At 47.5% G+C, this 18,550-nt stretch overlaps 1 protein-coding gene across 2 annotated transcripts in view; it reads left to right on the forward strand.

The window, feature by feature from the left end:
• The window catches only part of GNAO1 (G protein subunit alpha o1), a 146,626-nt gene that overhangs the window by 31,497 nt on the left and 96,579 nt on the right, over positions 1–18,550 (forward strand). The window lies entirely within an intron of this gene.

Here is an 18,550-nt window from a genome sequence, read left to right on the forward strand (position 1 = left end):
AATTCAAATCTTGATGATATCAATATATCTTGTAGGAGTTAGAATTTAGAACAGCTTAGGGAAGATAAATAAAGATGTTTCTGTGCTGGCCTCGGATGCGCATGACCTTGCCTTCCTATTTTCCTATTGGTCTTAGCGCAAGCCAGATTAAGGAGTGATCTCTTCCAAACAGTCTTCAGTTTGTTAAGCTTGTAAACAACAGCAAGGATGGAAACAATTGCAAGCTGGATAAAGCTTAGAAATGCCCACTGGGATTTCCCTGTGACGTGCCTGTAAGGAATGTGTGCTAGTCAACAGGGCTAATTTGTTGTGTGGTGCTTGTCTCCAGGTTCTTTGTGCAGTTTCCTCATCCAGCCTTGTCACTCGGGGCCCCTGTTGCCACCACCTTGGCCTTCAAAAAGCAAGCTCCCGGTGGGACACTATTGGGAACAAGGAGGGGGACCTTCCCCTCGAAGGAGGCACAGGGGCTCGGCCTCAGTGGCCCCAGCCCAGCTGTGAAAGCTCAGCAGTGTCCCTTCAGCCAGGCACCCCACGCTACCTGCCCTTGTGGCAACCAAGCTCCAAGCAGCACTTTGACACCCAGCCAAAACGACAGCATTTCAGCTTTGCTGTAGTCTGTCTTCTTACAGCGCTTTGTGTCAACACATCCTTCGCTTGAGTGGCGCAGGATCGGAGGCAGCATGCTCAGCAAGGGTTTTGTGCTTGCTGCTCTTTTAGGCTGGAAAGAAGCCAGGGATCATGAGGGTTTGGTGTGTATGTGTGTGTGTAGTGTGCTGGTTCATTGCTGGTCTGTTTGGGATTTTTTTCCCTTGCTCCCTCACTAGAGACACAAACCAAAAAGCCTTTTTGTGTGGCAGCATTAGAGGCTGCTGGGTCTGAAGTGCTCTCGTTCATTTGTAAGGGATGGCTTGTTTATGGGAAAACAGCTCTGAAGCAATTACTGGATGCAGATGGAGAGGTACACCTTTTTCTTTTGTGGACTACCCCTGAAGCTCTCAGTGTGGGGGCGGGGGGTGGGTGTGGGTGGAAGAAATACCACTATCTTAGGAAAGCAAAGAGGGATTGCAGAAATGAGTGTTGCTGTACCTGAATTTAGTTAGTAATGAGGGATATCATCAAAAATTAACAAGTGGCTGTATAAACAGCACCATGTAAGACATGGTGTTGAGCACAGAGTGAGTGTGCAGTGGGATGCTAAGTGCCCACATTGTTTTTAGTGGCTTTCAGGCTGAGGGGATGCTTTTCCTAACATGATCTGATCCTGCTCCCAGTGCTATTCAGTATTGCCATTCATGTTTAGGGTAGTAGTATAAGAAGAGTACAACTCAGAAGAAGGTATGGCTCGGAAATACTGGGGAGGAGCTGCAAGGGCTGAGGAAGACAAGCATCACAAACAATGCTGCTGAAACGGCCCAGAAAAAAACGATGAGGTAAAACTTTGTAACACATACAAAGGCACTGCATTTAAGAGGGAGAAACCTGATTGTCCCAGAGCTACAACTGCCCTGTATGTGCTTCACCCAAGTTAAGCCGAGTTCTTGAGTACCAAGTGGGTGCCCTGCAGGAAACACTCTGTGCTTTGGAGCCAGGAGCCCAGATCTGAGTGAATACAGCAAAGGAAACCTGCCCTTGCTGGCTACAGGAGCTGTAGCATTCCCTCTCTGAGAAATACCCTTTATCCCCTCTTCTGCACTGGTGTGGAGCGGAGCAGCCGTCCTTCCCCGAGCTTGCTCTGCTTTAAGATGCCACAGCTGCACGTCCACTCGGGAGGAGGATGGCAAACCATGTCTGCCAGTTACAGACAGACTGCTGGGAAAGGCTTTTCTCTCCAAACTAAGAGGCATCTTTTCTGCTAGCAGGGCTTTTTCTGTTCCTTTGGCCATTCCAGCTGGATGTGGAAAATCCAGCCCAGCTGCAGACTTTAAGACATTGTTTTAGGACAAGACCTGTCAGGAGGAATGAGGCATTTTGGTGGTGAGTTGCTTACGCTGTGACTGTCACATGTGCACAGGAGAGGCTATGTTTGCCTTTGTGCCTGCTGTCCTTTCTGTATCTGGAAAAAGCAAGAGCCAGTGCAGTGTTTTCCTTTGGCCATTCAGCATTGAGTGTACCAATAATAGCACAGTCACACAGTCAGGGTTTAGGGGAAGGGACTGTGTCTTCTTCACAAGGGACAAGGCCCTTCACGCCGGGGACAATGCTGCTACTGGCGTAATGAAGAGAACATGGTGGTCCTCAGCAAGTTTCTCCAGTTGCCTTTGCTCTTGGCATAAAGCTTTGGTGCCCTTGGTACCTGTGGTATGGGAATGTAAATGTGAAAGGCAGATCATCATTCATATGCAATAGCTTCCGTTAAGAGGAAAGGTCATAACAAGTTTCTTCAGCCTTCAAGAGTGGTGGGGTGAGGGACAGTCAGGTTATCTGTTACTCGTTTTGGAGAGACCATCGGCTCTAGCCCATGGTAATAGGCAAGTGAGTCTAGTTGGAAGCCAGCTGTGCAGAATCAAGACACCTTCCCTCCCCAAATCAAGGAGAGGTTGAAGAAAAGCTTTTGGAGAACAGGGTGAGATGCATTCAGACTTCATAGGTGAGATCGATTCATGATGTGATGCAATGGATTGCATTGCAGGGAGTGCCTTGGGAAGCCCCATCACTCTTGAGTCTTGCAGTGAACAAAACCCCAAGCCCCACAGCTGGCCACAAAAATCCATGTTTTCCTGTTTCACAGGACACCCATTGTGTTTGTGGTGCATGCGTGAGGACAGGACATGTTGCCTAGACCATTACAGAAAAGGAAGTTAGACAGGAGGAAGGTAGGGCCAATTTCTCTATTAAAACTTGACCGACATCCATGCTGCAGACTTCCAGCCAAATTCTCTGCTGAAGGACTGCCAGGTTCAGCAGATATATGGAACCAGGTCTGTATGTAGGTGTGAGTGAGCGTGAGTCTTCAGAAGCCAAATGATGGAAGTTCACCCTGTCAGACTTTTGCCACCACATTTCTTAAGCAAATTTTAACTCTCCACAGGTTTTTTTTTAGTTTCTCTGACTACTGTCTGGCTTTCACCCCCATCTGCTACATATTCCCTTTGTGTTCCCTCACACTGTTGTTTACCTGAGCATTTTCTAAGCCTGCTGCAAATCCAGCAGCCCTCAAGTTCTTGTTGAACTTCTTCTGAACCCACCCTGTTCAAGTGGGTGCTAAATCAGGCAGGACAAGTCAAGCCAGCTCTAGTTCTGATGATAGCAATTGTGCTTTTGGAAAATAATTGACAAACATTCCGCATTTAGACAAAGCTTGTCTAACGGAGAGAGAATGCTTATATTCTGCAACTCTGGTCTGCAGAGCGCCACTGTTCAAGTAGGACATTTTAATAACATCCTTCATGGTAAAGTGTTTTGCTTGGAACCCCTTTTTCCTCCCTCCACTCAGACAATTGTCAGCAAAGGGACTCGCAGGGAACAAAATGGAATTAAATCTATTCAGAAAATTAGAACAGTCTGCATTTCTTTCTTTCTGTGCTAGATTCATTACTAGCCGGGCTATAATCTGCATTTTTTTCCCTGAAGCACACTCCCACTCTTACCTCTTCACAGCAATGCTGCTATTCTCACAGATAAACAGGTCCTCCCTGAATGGGTTATAGCTCTCAGCCAAAGGCAGGCTGATAACAAGGGAAAAACAAACAAATGCATTCCCAGGACCCAAACCAACTCCTCAAGAGGAAAATAGAAACCCTCCGGGATTTCAGTAGTTTCTATCCAGCCCTTACCAGTCCCTTTCCCGAGGGCTAATTGCACAGGGCCCAGGAAATTTGGGCTGTAAGGACTCAGTGTCGAGTACATTGTGTCTTTCCATCATCCGAGCTCAGGGGGCTGGGGCTCATGGTTCCCCCCACATCGGTGCTGCCAACCGGCTTCGTCGGACCTCGGACACGTTTGCATTCCACGTGATGCGATTCCTTCTGCTGCTGCAGGTTTGCAAGGTTTTATAAAGCTGTGAGCTCCTGGGTGGAAGGAAGGATAACTGCCAAAGGCAGCCAGTGAAGGGAGCGGGGTAGCAGGGGGTGACACTGGATGAGCCAAGGCTGACGTTAATGTTCACCCTCCAAGAAAAGGAAAGCGAGTAAAATAACGAAATGAGGGGCAGCTGAAAGAAAAAGAAGCCAGAAATATGTATGCTGAGATAGGAAGGTGCTAGGGAGGGGACAAGAGAGATCTGAATTCAATGATCAGGAAACCTTGTTGCTTTTGAGGTGGAAATCATCCTCTGAGATGAGACTGTGCCCCCAGCCCTGGCGGGAGGGCCTGCCTGCCTCCTGCTCATGCACCCGTTGATCTGTCGCACTGCTGCTGCTACTGGTGCATCTCTCCATCCTGGCTATGGAAACAGCTAGTTTCTTTTTATTTCTCCCACTCAGTCCTTGTGTGCTTCTACGGCTGGGGACTGGGGACGGGTGCTTTCTGTAGTAACAGGCTCACTATTGCCTTGAATTAGGAGGGCTTTTATCAGCCCACTGTTCCTGTAATTTACCGTGGTTTAGAGTGATAATGAGGAAAGAAACCCTAAAGTACACATGGAAATCAACACAAGGGAGGGCAACTCTGAGCCCTGGGCATTAGCAGCTATGAATGGGTGAGTGAGTGCTTAGCACAGGAAACCAAAACAGGGGAGACAAAACAGGAGACAAAAGCCACACATAATCTTCCTGGGCTGGCAAATGCTGTTTATCTTATTTGTTTAAATGCCTGGAGAACAGAAAGCTTTTATTTCCTTTTGTTGCTCTAGCTGTGTTACAGTTTAGCCTTAGAGCTGTGCTGGGTTGCTTGCATGACTCTGGCAAGGAAAGCCATCCCGGACCGGCTCCGGAGTGTGGGACTGGGAGGTGGTCTGGAGATTCCAGGAACCATGGGCACGAGTCCATCACCCCACCACAGAAACCAGAAGAATCGAAGAACTCCTTTCAGTCTTACTGTGCCTGAAGAACCACAAATGAAAAACAAGAGGAGGGGAAGTTCTTTAAGATTAATGTCCTTTTTGTGTAAAAAATGTGAAATGCTTCCTTGCCAGGGATAGTTTCTAGCAACAAACATCAACTGTGGTCACAAATAATACTGCCAGTGGATATGTGCCTGCTTTGAGCGGATGGCAGCATAACTGCATGTGCAAGTGGGGTGGAAGTGCGCTGATTTGCTACCAGATTCCCTAGCAGTGCAAATCCTTTGTAGCATTCTTGGCACTCAATTAGTGCTCCCATCTATAATTTCAGAAGCCTTGTTCTAAGGGGAAGGGGGGAAATACATCAGGCCTGTTATTTCTGCTGGCAACACTGGTACTAAAAATAACTACGTGCATGACATTATGGAAGCTGTATTTGAGTTTGTCAATAGATAAATTTTGACTGGACAGCAGGAAATATTCCTAACAATGAAATGAGTTACACTGTGGATTATTATTCCTGGAGAAAAGGTGAAACCTCATGACCCGGGAGCTTTTAAAGGGAGGATTTAGGAATAAAGAGGAGAGAACAATCTTGCATCACACCCCAATATTCTGCATGTTTGGGGGTTCCTGAGAGTTTTCAGTGAAGAATGACCATAGAAATCTCACTTCCATCAACCAGATGAAGCAGACCCACAGTTGGGTCTGGTTCCCAGGGTTGACAGTGGCAGACTGGGTCTCCAGGGCTCAGGTTTCCCCTTCAGAGGGCCAAATCCTGACTGCTCTTGAGCGCTTATGGGCTGCCTGCTGCCACAAGTTTCCTGGCAAAATCTGCTGCGGCCACAGCACCGCTGCGCCAACAGCTCAGCTGGGCTGCGGTGCTGGTGCACAAGCTGCTGCAGAGACCGACCAGACAACTCGTCCTGCCCGTGAGAGATGGTCTGGGCTGGCCTGGAGGTGCCTGGACCGATATGTCTGCTGTCTGCCCCCCAAAAGGGACAGCACCTCCACACTGAGGTCCCATGTGGCTCAGGTTCCAGGGTGCGAGGTGTGGGATGGGGACCCCTTGGGACATCACAGCCTGCACCTTTGAGACCTCACTTGTGCTGTGGTTTGGTCCCTGGAGGGCATGTTGGAACGGTTTCACCATGTGCTACCTTGTGGAAGTCCCCAGGAGGCCAGAATGCCGAGGGAAGAGAGCAGCTGTGCCCCAGCCATACCCAGTCCTTGGAGATGCTTGCAGGACATTTTTCCCCAGGAACCCCTGCTCAGTTCATCAGTCTTATTCCCATCTTCCCCATTCCCTTGCCCTTTTCTCAGGTGCTTCTGTTGGCATTAGTTGGGATAAATGTGATTTCCAGCTCTCCACAACAGTTCCCAAGCAGAGGCGGCTGTGACAGTCCTACCCGAGTGGGGCCGGACTCGTCTACCAAGTCTGCCTTCCCCCAGCTCCCTGCACCCTGCCAGGACAGCCGAGCAGCATTTACTGTGAGTTATTCCGTTTAAATTTATCAATTGATTGGTTAATGAGCCACTTGTTTGCCTTGGGTTACTCAGCACTATTGCCTTTGCTTGTAGATTAGGTGCTGCTTTTTATCACACGTTTCCCCGTATCCCGTAGGTTGTAAGCCTGTTATATAGATACTAGTAAGCTAGAGTCATCACTGTTGACAGAGGACACTGGCAGTGGTATCAAATGCTAAATCAGCACTCCCTTACCTACGTTTCCCAAGTTTAGATCATCTTTGTAATTGTTTTCTTCTCTTGCCACCAACATCCCCCAAAGGGCAGAGGTGCTCCCATGCCCAGACCTCACAGCAGCAAAGCTGGAGGCTGTTCTTGTTCATGGGACTGCAACTGAAGGGAGGGAAGGGAAGGTCGGCACTGTTTGGAAAACTCAAAAGCTTTGAGAAACTAATGAGGTGTCCAAACTTTCCTAGATACTTTCTGGAAAAACAGAAGCCTACCCTATCAAACCAGTGCATCATCCAAATGCAAGCAGTGCACCCACTATGTGGGTGGGAAAAGAGAGTCAAAGTAGTCTGCGCTAATTAAACCTCAGCTTCTATGAATCCAATCCAACCTCTCTGGGAGGCAGGAATGTTTTACACTAGGGACAGTTAAATAATACTAGACATAAACTTAAACTCTGATGATCAGACGTGGAGTAAATTTATTACGAGGCGTATTTACCAAATCTGGCTGGATGCTTTATAACGTGGTTCAGGCAGTCGCTTTGAACTGTGATGCATCTTCTTCTCAGATACTCTTTGGAAAGACTTATAGGCATTTGCAAATCAAGTCAATAAGGAATTTCTCAATTGAAGATAAGGACATGGAGGATGACAAAGACTGATGAAAGTAGTAGTGGGAACTTACTCATTTTCTGAGATGTTTGTCACAGCGGTCACTTCCCAGCGTAATGGGCAAACACATTTACACATCCATTTAAATGCAGTCTGCTCTCCGTTATTGTGTCTACCTCGAAAGCCAGCGGTGGCTTGCTGAACCAGAACTAGCCCGTACACCCAGCGAGAGCAGCTTGCACCACGGCACCTGCAGCTTCTGCTGGGGTCTGGTGGCTGCCAGGCAGTGCGGCAGCTAGGGGGGGTGGGGACAAAGTGCCAGGCGTGCTTGCTGGTGGCTGTCCCGAGGGGGTGGCTTCCCAGCAGCCTCCGCCTTGTTTCTTGGTAGTGCAGCGCTCCTGGGGATCTCATTAATGCAATATGGGCCTGGGATGGAGAACCAAAGTGCCAGCCTGGCTCTGCGCCAGGCTTTCAGATGCAAGGGAGCGTCTGGCCAGGGTACCCCAGACACTTGATTCTTGATCACTCTCTTCTCCACTGGCATGAGCTTCTGTGCCAAAAGCTTGAGATGAAGCTCTAGGAAAGTGCAGGGATGCGTGCGTCACCCAGCGAGTGGGAGAGGCGGCCTGTACCCCTTGGTGTGCCTGGGGGACAGGGGCACCCTAAGGATCCCGTCAGGCTGGCTGAGTCACCCAGGGAGGCTGGGGAGCTTCTCTGCTTTCTGCCCCTGGGTCAGTCCACTGATCTGATAGGAAGTGTCCTGCTTAGAGCCACGTCCTTCTCTCCTGCTGCCACCGAGAGGTCACGGGACAGTTCTTGGATCTGGTTACAAAGCCCCAGCTCACTCTGCAGAGCAAGGACAAATAATTATTTGTGGTCTTTTGGCAGTGGATGCACATGTTTGTATTCTTCCACTACTCAGTACAGGCATGGGAATGTTTGGCAGCACACTGCCTCCCGGTTCCACCCAGTGCCCCAGCAGCTTCCCAGGGAGGCACTGACTGGCTGTCCCGGCTCAGAGAGACAGGGGCACAGAGGGACACACTGAGGGACCCCAGAGCAGAGCTCTTGGTGTCCGCTGTGCCAGAAAATGCCACAAGGCACCGAGGATACCCAAGGTCTTAAAACAATTTTTCAAACAGTGTTACATTGGAATAGCTTGGCTGGAAAGCTTGGGGAAACGCTGGACAAAAGTTGCTCCTTCGTGCTTCTCAGGATGGTTGTAGGAGGGAGACTCGGACCTGAGGCAGCACCCTCCCCCATTGCCATGGATAAGGTACCTCCCTGGATGCGTGTGCTGAGTTAAACCAGCCAAGGTCTTGTCCCTCACTGGTATTTTCTAAACATAAGCTGTATTTGAGAATCCCGAAGGGTTAATGCTATTTGACTGAATCCTTGTGGTCCTTGTGGCAGGTGTCAGGGAAAAGCCATGCATTTGTCTTCCTTTCAGATAGCCTGTTCTCTGAGTACAAGGGTAGAAGCTAAGATTTAAAAATATTCAAATGCGTGTAATTAATCACAAGTGCAACATACCTCCTTCCTGCTGTGAAACCTTATTAACAGTGTGGGCAGAATCCTAAAATACCGTATCTGCCACATTTCAGCTCAAACTCTTCAGCTTGGAAAGCCTCAACGCAGTCAGCAGACCTGAGCAGCCAGGTTGCAAGAGTTTGGACCCATCACCTGGTGTTACTGAGCACAGGGGCCCAAAGCAAGTGTTCACCACCTCCTTCTTGGAGAGGTGTCCACCTCTGCTCCACCTGAGCCGTGTTTCAGCTGTAGGCACAGACTTCCATAAGGCTCCAGTAAGTACAGACAGCAGAAATTTTGCAGCCCCACTGCGAGAAATAGCACAGTTAGGCCGGCAAGGTTTGGTTTTATGCTGCCTGCAGCAGCAGGAGCGACAGAGATCAAACTGTTCCTCTGCCCAGGACTTTTATCACATCTACACCAGACGCCCCCATTTTGATTGCAAAATTTTCCATCAGCAGAGGTTCCATTGCAGTCTTTGGGGAATTATCACCAGCAGCTAGATACTCTCCCTCGGACTGTTGATCTGTGGGGTGTGGTGCTTGATGGTATCCTCTAACGGAAAGGCAGCCCGTTGCAGAACTGGGAACACTGTGACTCTAAGATCTCTGAGCTGAGATTAGTGGAGCCTAATGTCAGCTTGGCAGCACACCCAGGAGCTTGTGGCAAGCACAGTGCTCAGAGATGGAGCCCCTGAGCTGTAATCATGCCAGGGAAGATGGACAGGATACGAGGAATGGCATAATCACTCTTCCCAGAATGGATTCCTTCCCAGCTTAACATGTTAAAACATCAAAAGTACTGAAAAAAGCCCCATCTGCTACCAGACCTAATCAAACACATCAATTATTGCTTCAGAAAGACAGTTGCTGTGAGATTTGATATCCCAAAAAAGCAAAGCTGCTTTAAAGCATCTTTTTATTTTAGCTGAGTGTTTTCATGACAGCACACGATTCCTAATAAGCACTAGTACAGCTAGGACACACAATAAAATATGTCAACTGCGCAAAGATCAGCTCTAGATGCAGGGGAAGGAACACGGAATCCCAGTGGATTTCAGAAGAATGGAGGGCTTTGGAAGCCGGCTTTTTTGCATCAGTGCTAGGAACCGGGTCCATCCTACCAAAGCCTTGCTTTGATACACTGAGAGAGTTGTGCGCTGACCCTTCATATCTGAGTAAAATTCACAAGGTTGCTCTACTCTTCTAGTGGGATTTGGTGGTGGTACTTGATTGTGAGGATGAAATGCACGGGGCGATGAGGAGGCAATGTATATCTCTTGTTTCTTCTATGGTCCACAGAATGTTTGGTTATGGAGAGCAACATCTGAAAAGGTTTTGAAAGGCAAAGTCACCTTCCAGCTATCAAAACACTTCAGATGAGACAGATGGGAAACCAAAAATATTATTTAGGTTTGGGCAGTAAAACTGACATTGAACCCATTTGCCTCATTTTTCAGGCTTTGATGATAGTTAATGACAGCTTACAGAAGTTGTAAGTGATCTAAAAAAGCCATAAAAAGCTGCTTTGTGTCCTTGTTCAGGGGATGAATTTAACAAAACCATTACGGGGCTTTAAAACACTGTTTTGACTTTCTAGAACCAGCTGCAGGATGATCCAGCTGCAGTTGGATCCCCCTTGCATCTAAGAGAACATTAAAGAGGATTAATCCCAATAATTTTAATTCAACAAAATGACCTTATGTAACATTACGGAGGATTTAATGAGAATTCTCTCATGTGGGTCATCACCGGCCCGGTGGATGTTTTTTTTCCTCGGGGGAACTCATTGGTCTCGGGCAGAGGGTGGACAAAGTGGATTGACTATGTAGCACATCGCATGGGATCAGGAGATAAGTCAGTCGCAGCAGGAACTCTTTTTCCTTCGCTGATTATTATTTAGGAATGCACAAAAAAGAATGCAGCTGTCAGCCTCCACTGGTGCTATTTGAAACCCTTTTGGCTCCGAGGCTTTTTCCACATAAAAATGCAATCTCATCTAATGCAAATGCTGCTGCAGGAATCTCTGTAGTCCAGCTGTCTTTTTTTAATCAAAAAAACCCCTGATCTAATTGTTTTTGACTGTGTTTCTTTGCTGTTCTTACTGAGCCGAGCAGGATGCATATTAAAGCTAATTAGGTGCATGTAGGGTATTCAATATTTGATCTTAATATTAAAGGCCCCAGGAGAGGGCACTTTATCAAAGTTACACAACTGCAAATTTCAGTAAAACCAAACTATGCCAGTGGCCTGACACTGCGTAAAACTCAGGTCTGCACCACTCCCTGCTTGGTGTGGGACGTGGGGGTGTGGGGCAGCCCGTGTCCCTGTTTGCGCCTTTTGCTTCCCGTCTGGGCAGATGTGGCGTTTGGGAGCATAAGGAACTAATTTGGGGCAGTGAGAAAGCGGGTCTGTGTATTGCTTCTGTATCAGCAAGTGTGATGGATTTTTTTTTCCGCTGACTGCACCCCTATACCACCATCCCCTGTCTGTGTGCTTTCGGGGAGGGGTCTGAGGTTTGGGTTTGGTGCCGAGCCAGGCACTGAAACCCTGGAGGGGGGTCAGGTCCTGGGGGGTGTGCATCAGCATGCCTCCAGCAGCCAGCAGGCAGCCTGACCTCCGCAGGAGCCAGGAGCTCCTTTATACTGTAATTAGTGCTTGGGAGCAGGGTAGTTCATCTGGGCTCCAGGATTGCTCGGGGGGTCGGTGACTGGTGGTCTCTGCAGGAAAAAAACTATCATTAGGGTGACTCAGGTGGGTAAAACCACTGGTGTGGTTGACTCTGTGCATATTTAGGCTTGGTGTGGGGAATACTTTTTTTCTCATGAGTAAAGCCACTTCATTTTCCTGCGTCGTTTTCCTGACTTTGTGATGTTAAGTTTCAAAGGATGATGGTGTCCCTGTCGAGTTCGGGTGGAGTACTGGCACAGTAGCTGGATTTGCTCTGCCTGCTCAGCCTTGCCTTCCTTTGAACTGTCAGTACTGGTGTCTTTCATTTATCAGCAGTAATTAATTACTTTCAGGATGCAGTAGAGCGTTTACACTCTTAAACTTGCTTGATACACACACTTAAAAGCAGAGCATTTCACTCCACTGCGTCCTGTTAGAAAATGTAAATACTGAAAGAGTCCTCCCCGAGTGAAGATGGGGAGGGTCCTTGGTGCATCCCAATTGCAGGTACAAGAACCAACCACACCCCCCAGTCCGATGAAAGACACTTGGAAGGAGCCCAGCACGCAGTCCAGGAGATCATCTTTCCTCTCAACTACAGCGTGCAACCGAAGTGGGGATCCCCCCTCCAGACAGCCCAAAGCCAAAATTAAGCATTGATGTGGAACTCAAAAAATAATAATTAAAAAAAAAAGACTAAAAGCTGCTTCCGAAAAGGATTGAAGGGGCACAGCTTTAGTTTGCTTTAGTGCACTTGTTTCTCATTTTGGTCTGTATTAAACTGGAAATGAAGAGTATTCTGCATATATTTTATACACCTGAAAACAAGCTGAAATACGAGGGGTTTGGGAAGATGCAGTATCTGGCCCCTACATGTCTCAAAGCTAATCATTGTTAGCTCAAGAGCTGCTCATCTACAGGCAAAAATACGATGGTAGCAACATCCATTCTGAGTAGACAGGAGAGGGGTTTTTCTAACATCCTTCTGTAGCTTTTTGGCCAGCAGTTAAGGTGCAGAAGCTCACACCTGGCTTTAACCAGACCTCATGAAGGCACCAGTTGCTTGCAAGCGTTGATACTAGGCACAAATTCAGCTGCCTTAGAAGAGCAAAGAATGCTTCTGCCCTGTACAGGTCCATGAAACTTTTGCAACTGATTTGAGTAAGCTCGACCATTTCCAGGGCTGTGGATTTTGGCAGCGTTTCAATCGCCTGATGGATCTGCTTATTTTTTAACATGAACCAGCTGGTTAGTTAGAATAATGTCTTTGCATGCAATAAATACTTTGGTGGTAAGAATTCAGTTTTGAGTGACCCAAAGGCATTTCCTCCAGAAAGAAGGTTCCCCCCAGCTGGGATTCTATCACAGGGCTCCATCAGTATTTCTTGGACTGGTGTTAAAAATCCAGGTTGAAAAAATTATGCTTTTTTAAATGAGTTCCATTTGCAGTTTTCAGATGACCCTGACTGAAGAAGCTGTTTTTCTTTTCAAAAAAGCGGGCATGTAGGCAAACTGTCATCTTAATCTCCATCTTGAAGGATTTCTCATGGGAATAGGATGTACGACGTGTCATTCAAGCAGAGCCAGAGGGGACAAAGAATGAGAGTTCTGAGAGATTTGCACCCTGTCACGGAGTTCTGAACTGTGCCTTTGCAGTCTTTGAAACGCAAGGTCATGTACATCTGCATTGATTTAGTTTAACGTAATCCAGGAGTTTTTAATCGCATTTCAGGTTATTAAATGAGTGAGAAGAGAATCACTGGAATTTAGCTTCATAACTCCCCTGTAAACAAACTTTTAAACCTCACATCAAGATAAAAATAAATTTAAAAGTAGCTGATTACCTCTAGCAGATTTTCCATTAGAATTTGATCAACCCTTTCCCAACATATTGAAGTCAGATTTCTGCATTTTTTCCCCATTTGCAAACAAAGCTTACAGAGTTTTCTTCAGAATTAGTTTTTTTTTTCTTTTGTCTCAAGCTCTGCTCAGCCTTACCATAATAACCTGCTGTGAAACAGAAATTATTGTTTTTGAAAAAGCAGGGAAGAAGAGAAGAAATTAAAAAAAAGTGAGTTTGCCAAGCAAAAATTGATTTGTATGTGTGTTCATTCCAAAACTCTTCAGGTAAAATCCACCTTGGATCAGTCTGTACCCTAAATGTATATGTATGAATGAGGCTGTCAACAGCTCGAGCAAAAATGCATTGGTGAGCAAATGCAAATCCCTTCCACACCACCTCCCTTCTGCCGTGGCCCAAGTGATCTCCTGCAGTTGCAAGCAGCACTTTACAGGCTGTAGCATCTCACACTCTTTGCATGGGCTGGGAGGTTTTCCCATGTGGATGTCAGGAGCTCCCCAGACAGAGCCTGGGAGTGCTGAGCTTTCCCGGCGCAGGAGGAGCACGCAGCCACCCGGGCTGAAGCAGAGCCGGGGATGCTACACAGGGTACCGCTGCCAGCCGAAACCTGGCCAGCATCCTACAGCCCCAAGAGGCAACACTCACCACTGTGGCACCAGGCCCTGTGCAAAAGCTGTGCAATGACCTTTAGGGTCCTTAATTTGTCCAGATGAAGGTGAGGAGCGAGGACTGTTCTTATAGGAACTGGACTGTTCATTTGTGAGGCATTTGCTTGCGATATGCTTCAAGTGTAATAATCCCCTGGTGATTTCTTGCCTGGTTTTATTCAAGCAAATCACTGTAATTTTAGGGATGTGCATTGATATGGGAAAACTTCATTCAGCTGGAAACATCTTGCTGATTGAAAGTAAATCACCTTAGGTAAAACAGAAACTGTATGGCATTTATCTTCTCTGGTAGACAATCGGAAGTCTCTACATACGTCATTTACAGCAATGCAGACAGTTTGAAGCCTCGCAAAGCTTTCTGAATTTAGCAGGAAACATTTCAGAGGCATTGGCTCGAGGTTTTGGGGTAATGACAAAGCACAGGAGATGAGGCAGGGCTGTGTTGGTGAGGAAAGGAGAACCTGCGTGCCAAGATGTAAAGGGGATGGAGGACACCAAGTGAGGAAGTGGGAAGAAGTGTCCGCAGCAGGCTCCACTGCTGGGCAATGGCATCGCTCTCCCTCTGGCACAAGAAGAGCAAGTTTTGTAAGATTAAATGTCTTCAGACCAGCCGTGTTTAAGGAATTTCTTGCTACATACTCACAGGCCTGGCTGGCGCCATCTCCGAAATACAAACACTTCTCCTTGAGAGCTCTTGGAGGGCAGGTGAGGTACCAGAAGAAAGGAAAAAATGTAAACATGGTGTCTATCTTTAAATATAGAGGGAGAAAAGAGGAGTAAGAATTATAGACCAGTCAACTTCTAGAAGCTTTCAAGAGAAATGAACTATCAATCAAACAATTTGCAAGCACCTAGGAGATAAAAAGGGAGATGAGTGACATCCAGCATGGATTATACAAAAATGAGGCGTGTTGAACTAATCTCATTTGATTTCTTGGCAGAAGCAGGAGAGGAATAGTTGGTGCAGTATCTAGATTTTGGGAAGGGTTTGACAGTGTCTCACTTGACTTTTATAAAGTCACCTGGAAAAACAGTCTAAAGAAAACTACTTCAGCTTTTACACAAAAATGGATGAGTAGCACAACTTATTCCCAGAGAATACAGTTAGTGGTGGCTCGTGATCACAGCAGAGGACTCTGTCAGCCAGGACTCTGCAGGGGTCTGTGTTGGTTTCCTTCCAAACCTTCCATCCATGAAAAATGAATGAAAATACATAATTACACCTGGCAGTGATGTGGGGCTAGGAGAGGTACTTCAGCATGTCAGAGGAGAAGCTTTACAGCTTAAAATTATCTTGGCAAGTCAGAGAAGTGAGGACTGGGTCTAGTTCGGGGCACTGTGCCTCAGGAGGGAGCAGGACACAGCTGGGGGAAGAGTCGCTGCATCTACTAAACCTGGCTCAGGTTGGAAGGAAAGCACCAGAATAGCTTGTGTGGGACTGGAGTAGGGAGCGGGGGAAACCGTAGCCTCCGCTCCAGGAGGTTTTCAGGATAGATGGACAAGTGTTCCCCCAGGAGTGACCTAGGCAAACTGGCTCTTTGCTTGGATCAGTTGCCGGCTGGGATCCAGCCCTGCCGTGCCGGAGCTGCCGTGTGCTTTGTTTGACGCTGCCGTTTCACAACTGCTGGGGCGATGCGTGTCAGCAGGGACATACGGCAAAATCATCTTTGGCTTTGCCGTTTTAATACATTCGTTTTGTAGTGAAAGGCTGAAGGCATGTAAGTGCTTTGTTGAATGGAAGCCAAAGCAAGCTGCTACGCAGAATGCACCCCCTGTTTCCAAGTATTTAATTTATTTTGTAATTAAGCAATAATCGCTGAGGCACTGGGCACTTCTTCAGGATTAATGACTTGCTGAGGGATGGCAGAAGATCTGATGTGCAGTGGAACCATTTTGCCCAGCAAATACCTGTCTGTTAATGCCATTCTAAAATGAGTATGACAACATAACGTGCAAACATATGGGCTTTGCTGGTAACAGCCGAGAGATAGGTAGCAGGCATTAACAGGTACATTAGACAGTCAGGTTGCTTCAGTTGTCTCTCGCCATTCCATTCAGAGCACAGTGTTTCGTTAGTCACTTGGTGAATGAAATGGCTTTTTAATTGCTCAGGATCGCTTTTAAAAATTACAGCATTGTCTCCCTCCCGCCACAGCCCCTGGGGATCCTCTTAAATCCCTTTTCTCCCTTTGCCGTGGAGAGAACTGGCTCTAGCATGGCAGAGAGGAACCTGCCTGCAGCACTTTCCTTTGTATTTCAGACACAGGAAAAAATACAAGCCATCTAGAAAACAGAGGATTCACATTTTTAGTGCTGACAACCCTCTGTTCCCATTAATTTGCGGGTTGCTTAAGGAGCAGCCCACCCTGCCTGAACCTTTAAAGACTTCCCAGTCACGACATGCTGCTCACTTCTATTAGTTCCTCCACATTTTTAACGGTCACAGCTCACTACAGCATCCAAACTCCACTGTTGCTTGTGTCCTGTGGCACACAAGCTGGCTCAGGCCATGCCCCACGACAGTATACCTCCCAAGAACCTTGTTGGAGCTTTAGATGTCCTCTAGGCAGCAAAGCACAATGGCAGGCAAGACAAAAGGTGTATCCCAAACAGGTGAACGACAGCATGAACCTGTCCAAAGGACTATGGAAAAAGCTGCCACAGGAGTTCGGCCATCAGATCGCCAAGGCAAGCAAGAGGAGAAGCATTTGCTAGGAGCATATAGGACAATAAACCAGTTCACGGTGTCCTAGCAGGCTTTGGAACGGCACTAGTCAGTGGGGATTTGCTCGCTCAAATATTAGGTAATGTGCTAACTGCGTGATTGATTAATCCGTAGGTACTTCCTACAGCAAAACTTCAATACTGGCATCCGCAGTGCTGCTTTCAGTCGCCGTGGCTGCCTTCCCAGAGAGATTTCGCAGAAGAACAATTGGGGTGGTTTTTTTCCATGCTCTTTTTTGCCCCCTTTAAAAGTAATGCTTTTATGCCTGTGCTTTGAACGATGTCAGTGTGTTGCCCAGTCGGCAGTATGTTCACGGAGGGATCCCAGAGCCACTCTCCATCACTTAATTCTGCCCCTTCAGCACAAGGAACCCTGTTACTTGATAGGGAGCTTACTGGCTTGAAGTATTCAGAAACACTGAGTATTTAGAAGTGAAAATGTCAGGCAACAACTTCATGGCCCAAGGCCAGAGACAGTTTAAACTCTGAAGAAGACTAAAGCTCACCTCTTTCCCTCTACAGCTGTTCAGCCCTCTTTTTGCCATATCAGGTCCCTGGTTGATGCCTGTCAGTGAAAGGCAGAAACAAAGCCAGCCCAAGATGTGGGCACCATCCCATCTCCACCAGCATGGTCAGCAGCTGGACCAAAAAAATTCCAGCTGCATCCTCTTGTGGCCCTTACACTGCCCCTCGTGCTTGTCCTCTTTTCACCCTTTGTTATCCCCCTCTTACGTTTTCATCTCTTAACTGCCCCAGAACCAACATTTAGTCCTCCCTGCCCCAAAATCCAGGCCTGAGCCAACCAACCAGAAAGGATTAATTACTTCTGGTGATGCTTTTGCTAACCGCCTGCCTGCCTCCCACGGGACCCCAGCTCTGCTGAGCTTCTTGCTGTCACGCTCATAGCTGGGAGGAACCGGTGCCGTACAGTTTCTCTTGATTCCAAACAGGATTGATGCAGGATTGTGCCTTGTGCTTTGTGCCTTGTGCCAGCCATAACTCTTCAGATTTGACTGCAATTTTTGACAAAGAACACATTTCCCAGAAGTTCAGCAACTTGTCTGAGTAACAGTAAATGATCCATGAGATCCAGTGCCGACACAGGGCTCTGCTGGCCCCCCTCCTTCCCCATTACTCAAATGCTGCTATTCCAAACCTCGGCACAGGCAGTGGATTCACGCAATATAAAAGCTATGGAGTACAAGGTCTGCTATTGCCCAAAACTCTGCATCAAAATCAAAACTAGCCATAGAAAAAAATGTTGACAAATCAGCAAGACTGGATTTACTAAGTCAGAAAGGTTTTCACCCACCCCTGCCCTTCTCACCCTGAGACAAGCCAGCAGCCCCTCATGCTGTTTCCAGGGCACCAGCACCATTCCCCCATCCTGGAGCTGGGATACCTGAGCAGGGGGCTCTGCCCAGTTCCACGGATCAGTAGCTTAACAATCCCAGACACCAGTTAATTTGAACTACTGCCTGTCTTTGACCGTCTTTGCTTATAGTCATTTTTTTCCAGGACTCGGAGGGTGTTGGAGCAGCTCCTCCCAGGAGCAAAGTGTTCCCTGATGGGTGAGCGAAGGTTGTGGTGGGGGGAGCAAAGAGTCGGTTGCTTGTGTTAGAAAACCTTTCTATCAGCTTCACATCAGAGGAGGCAGATCTGTGTTTTTGTCAGCACGTTTCTATCAGCTTTTTTCTTCATGTAGTCATCTGTTAATAACACGGGGCTGGATGCCAGCCCTGTTCTCCACCTCCATCCCAGCACTGTATCTATTGCAAGCTCACTATGATCCCCGCTAGTGCTCTCTCTCCCCGGGGGGATGCCAGCACTGGTCAGGACCTTGGGTTTGT

The sequence above is a fragment of the Falco peregrinus genome, chromosome 14, assembly GCF_023634155.1.
Source record: "Falco peregrinus isolate bFalPer1 chromosome 14, bFalPer1.pri, whole genome shotgun sequence".
In the NCBI taxonomy this organism is placed as follows: domain Eukaryota; kingdom Metazoa; phylum Chordata; class Aves; order Falconiformes; family Falconidae; genus Falco; species Falco peregrinus.